The following is a 5615-nucleotide window of genomic DNA, read 5'->3' as shown; positions in this document are numbered from 1 at the left end:
ACTCAGCTTCACCCTCCATAGCCTTCTCTCAATCTCCAACATCCTCTAGCAACTGGCTTGCTTAACAAGGCTCTGCACTCTGGCTGTTAAGATCAATGATATTAAGACCACCCTCGTGCAAGGGAAAGATGCAAGTAATCCAAGCCACTCTGGCCCTCATGCCATTTCTGCCATGGATTGGGACCAGAGGAACTTCTGTAACAACTTCCTAAGCTGGTCAATGCAAGAACATGAGAAGCACCAGCATGAAGTGATGTACCAAGCAGAAGCTAAAAGTACCTGATTCACCACAAGGGTTTTGGAGGCTAAGTCTACGGTGGTGAAGCTCCAATAGATAGCTTTCTCCTAGCATTCTCTAGGACTGGGGCGATGTCCATGCCTACCTGACAACCAAAGTATCTCTGCCATTATTACTCTCTATCCATCTGAAGCCAAGCTCAACTCCCCATCTTGGTGTGTTTGCATCACTTTGTGCTAGTTGATAAGTGCCCTTCTGCTGCAAGACAGAAATCCTCCAAGGCGGCGCTGGAGCAATGGAGGCCTCCAAAAAATACAGATGTGTCATCTGCAAGCTTGCTGTCAAGAGATACATAGTGAAATATCCGCATAGTATTTAGTTAATAATCCGGATATATTTTAAATAGATCCACGTAAGTGATTTAAGATACCAAGAGGCACCGACTGTCAGGTGTGTAAGAGGTATGAGAGAGAATTGAATATCTTGATAATGAGAACTGTTGTATCTGAGATCACTAATGCAAATACTTAGTGTTTCTGATCATGTTTCCTTTTATTCTTCAAATAATGCTTGCAATGCGGAGTCTATTTACTGTTCTGTTCTTATAATGCAATCTGTATTGAGTCTGTAACAGTGTCAATCGATTTATCTATTCAAGCTGAGAGAATATTTAAAGATCTAAGGTAGTATGAGTTGTGTGACTATAAGATCTCCATTGTGGCTCACATGGACTGTGACAATACTAATACTTTTCCTTTTATTCTTCAAATAATGTTTCTGATCATGTTTCCTTTTATTCTTCAAATAATGCTTGCAATGCGGAGTCTATTTACTGTTCTGTTCTTATAATGCAATCTGTATTGAGTCTGTAACAGTGTCAATCGATTTATCTATTCAAGCTGAGAGAATATTTAAAGATCTAAGGTAGTATGAGTTGTGTGACTATAAGATCTCCATTGTGGCTCACATGGACTGTGACAATACTAATACTTTTACAACAAATTGAATATGAACCTCGTGAAACTAGCCATCCATTTCCATTACCTATTTAAAAATCTCCTAGGCAAACGATCAAATAAGTTCACAAACATCTTCTACAATACAATTTCAAGATGAAAATTTATTGCAGTAAATAAATAATGCAGTTCTAATTTAGTAGATCACCTTCCTTTCAGATTAATACCATAGCAATAAACAGGGTGCACGTACCTTCAAAACATGATCAGAAGGGAATGGCCAATGTTCCTACAAAAGTTGACGTTCAAGAATAAAACTCAAATAGTTCTGTTTTTACATGCTAATTTGCATCCTTGCAGATAAATAGCTAGGCACTTGAGTAGATCCGGTATCGTGATTTTCAATGAAAGTGACCGCCCTTTGGCTACATACCAACCACACCAGGTGGCCTCCCTTGAGAGTCTCGCAACCGCCAGCATTCTCCCCTTTTCATGGATTCCTGATATCAGCAATTCACATGAAGTTAGAAATCACATCAAGCTTGAGTTGATTGGCCACCTTTTATAGGGCAAATATGCCCCAAAAAATGGACAAACCAGCAGGGGGAAAACCGACCCCCCTGGCAGATTACTGCCCCACCCAGTCGGTCCAAACTGAATTGTGGGGGCTCATTTCTCCTGGGTTTGGAGGCCCTGCCAGGCCACGTGGCAGGCTGCCACTGGGCCCTGCAGTCCTGCCCCAAACCCGCCACCCTGTTCCTGGCCTCAGATCTGGCCCAAACAATGCTCCTATGAGCCCTGCTCATTTCTCACTTGTTCAGATCTGTTCTGGGCCCTAGTATAGCCCCTTACCACTGCTGCACACAGTCCATACAGGTGCTCATGTCCTCGCCTCTGCTCAGGCCCATTCCTGCTCCTGGAACCCACGCTCCATACCTGTACTGCCTGCTCCAATCCTCCATATCTAGTACTGTACTGCTGACGTGGACATTCTGTACACCTGCTGGCGTCCATTCTTCTTCCTGTCTTCATCTCGTTTTACTTGGTAACGAGTACCTTTTCTCCTATCCCTTTTTCCAATTGTACACTCATTATTTATTTCCTCTTCACCTCTTGAAGCACATATTCAACTCAGTTCTTCGAGAAAAGGGACTCTCTCCCATGCAGTTAAAGTACTCACATAAAATTGGAAAGTGCGGTTGATGAACCTATTTAGGACTATCTGATCCAAATCCAATTCCTCGATTTATAATATATGAAAATGAAGAGAACATGTAGTGAAAATCGAGCAATTTCAAAAGGGGGACAGAATCATATGTTGGATTTGATTTCAACAAGCCACAATGATCAACATTTTTGTAGATATTCCATCCCTGCATCCTCAGCATGCACCCATTGTTCTCGTGACCACAGCGCACCATGATAAGGGAATACGAAGCAAGGAGAAAAAGGGAACAATACAACAAAGCAAAGTTGCAGGAGTCCAATGTTAGTAGTGATGAAAGAAAGAGAAAGAAAGACTGCCATGGTGTGGCAATGCTTTTTCCTAAACAAACGGCTAGAATGGACAGTGCAAAAAAGAGACATATTAAATAGATAACTTAATCATCTAGCCTTGAAAGACACTCACCTCCAACAAACAAAAGATGGAGCTAATATTCAAGCAGCTCTCCTATGTGGTATTTGCAATACCCTTCAAATGGTGAAGCAACCAAAGTCTTCAGATGAGCTATTTTTTAGGAGGTCTAGTTTGATGATGTTAGTGAATGATGGGACAAACAGAAGACTGTAAGGGCTATTTGTTAGCCGATTTTTTGCAGGTTTGAGGGCTGTTTTGTGGGCTGAAAATTCAGTCATCTTTCCCTCCTTGCAGGTGCCTATGTTCGGCTCAGTTGTGGGCTGATTTGTGGCACATTTGTGGGCTGATTTTGCAGCTATTTGAGGGCTGAAACTTCAGCTATTTTTCCCTCTTTGCAGGCGGTCATTTATGCACGGTTTGAGTGCTGAATTTGGTTGGTGATGTGATTCATCGATATCGCATATCATTTGGACACAGATTTGTGTTCTTGTATCCACTCTCGCAGGAGTGAGATTGTTTGTATGCTCGTAGTTGCTACGGGTTATACATAGTCACAAGTTACATGTTCTGTAGGTTTACAGGTACAGGTTACGCAGTTGTCAGATTTTGCAACACTACTTGTGGGATGCGTTTTGAGCATTGTGTTTGTTCACTACTTGCGCATATGGTTATGCGCTTTACGCTCGGTTGAGAGTTGTTATCCCCGTGTGTTGTCGTTGCGATTCTCTGCTTGGCTTAGCAGAGGTCGGACACTGCCTTTCTGTTATCTTTGATACAGCTATACTTGAGATACAGTTTGCCTATGCGAGCATCAGGTTGATGCGGTTTTATGCTTGATTAGCGTAGTGGTTGAGCGGTCTCCCACTTTGACGCATATACAGTTTTGACATCCAGCTAGCAGATATGTGTGATGATTCTGAGTCTACGATGATGACTCGTGAGAGACGGCGGTCTTGTTGTTGTCGACAGTTCAGATGTTGGCATTGTGGTCACACAGGACACATTAGACGACGTTGCTTCAGATGTATGAGGCAACAACGACGATATATGCATGATGCATGTGTGGTATTGACACAGACTAGAGAGGTGGCAGAGTATGCTAGTGACGGTGATGTCACGTTTACCTCTAGTGTTCCTCTTGTTTACATGCCTGGTACAGGTGGCACTTCTTCGCGTTGGTTGCTAGATGATTGTGCAGAGTTCCACATATCCTCGCGTCGTGAGTACTTTCTCTAGTGCGATACTTGGCCATGTTCATCTTGCTGATGGTTCAGCGTATGACATAGAGGGTGCAGGAGATGTATGCTTGTCTTTACCCAGTGGTGCATCTTATGTGCTACGGCATGTGCGATATGTTCTTGGGATTGCGCAGAGCTTGATCTCAATGAGACAGCTAGCAGACAATGGATGTCGTGTACTGCTTGGAGAGCAGTCATTTCGCATGCAATTGGGTCACCTAGTCATTGTGCGAGGAGCTAGGTCCTGCATTGTTTACCCATTGCAGGTTTCTGAGATACAGACGGTATAGTCTCAGTTACGACATTGACGTGTGATGAGCGACAGACGAGACGTGTCTCATTCGCAGGTGAGCTTCAGTGTGCTCAGGAGCCAGAAATGGATGCATTGTTCTTTGATGCATCCGATTCTCTTGAGGATACAGCTGTGCATGATATGTCTGCAGTTGAGTTAGCGATTGCAGAGGTAGAGCGGCTTTGCTCTATTGAGTCACAGCAGGGCGAGCCATCGGGTATGATGGCGGAGATGACTGATTTGGATGCTGCGGATGCAGCGATTATGCAGTCATTTCTTGATATGCTTATGCCAGATGCTGACATGGTTATGCCAGGACACTGGGATCCAGTCTCTATGGATGCGAGGAAGATGATGAGTACCCCGGGATCGACACATCCATACTCAACTTGTCCTAATGATGATGCAGTAGATGCATATTGCACTGGGATGACTGTTATGGTCAGGTTATCCGAGATTGTGCAGGTTTCGTCAGCGTTCGGGATTCTCATGTACGACCTTCTAGTGTCGAGACCCGACATAGCAGCTGCAGTGGGAGCATTTACAGTGGGAGTTGTTAGTCATATGGTGACTGACACTGGCATGGAGCATGGTGGAGCTACGCAGGTCATTACAAGATACCTGCAGGATGTGCGTGCATGCTCTAGCAGGGATACACATGTATGGTTATTGCTGGAGCGGATACAGATGCATGCATGCAGCTCGAGAGAGAGCGTGGGCGTTGGTTGAGAGTCAGTCATATCTCTCATCCATTGTACATACACTAGTTGTAGGCTAGTAGGCTCTCACTTATCAGCACATTGGCTTTTAAGTGGGAGGTTGTTGGGGTAAAAGGCCATTGGTGGCCAGCCGCCCAGTGTGAACGCCCATCAACACTAACATACACTACATAAGTGTATAGCCATTCTATTGTGGATGATGCAGAATAAGCTACATGAGGTAGCACCATATCCTGTGTTCCTCTTCCTCTCTCCCTCTCTCCTTGTGTGTGTGCTCCGTTGATCCCCACATCAAGGTACTATAAAAAAATTAACTCATACAAGCCACTATGGGTTGAGGCAAAGGGCTTGCTAGGGCCCTTTCCTAGTGCTATACTAAGAAACTCAACAAATAGTACTCAAAATACAAAAACTCAGAAATCTTGAGACGACAAGAGATGCGAGAAAAAATCATCTATGATCTTGGTGCCGTGGCAGCTCTATGGTGGGATGCAAAGATATCTCGCATTTGTCTGTACCAGATCTCCTCTTGTGTAGTGGAAGGGGTGGTCTCGTTCTCCTCTAAGAGCTGAGATAGGTTTGACCTCCAACGT

General features: G+C 44.1%; 1 pseudogene; it reads left to right on the top strand.

Annotated features, from left to right (window-relative positions):
* Positions 1–3676: 3676 nt before the first annotated feature.
* LOC147882882 (uncharacterized) lies at positions 3677–5032 on the top strand (annotated as a pseudogene).
* The last annotated feature ends 583 nt before the right edge of the window (positions 5033–5615 follow it).

The sequence above is a fragment of the Dipteris shenzhenensis genome, chromosome 29 (assembly GCF_047967505.1).
Source record: "Dipteris shenzhenensis isolate YYH24624 ecotype China chromosome 29, Dip_SZ_1.0, whole genome shotgun sequence".
NCBI classification, from domain to species: Eukaryota; Viridiplantae; Streptophyta; class Polypodiopsida; order Gleicheniales; family Dipteridaceae; genus Dipteris; species Dipteris shenzhenensis.
The sequence above is the reverse complement of the archived record's forward strand: the minus strand, read 5'-3'. Positions and strand labels throughout refer to the sequence as shown.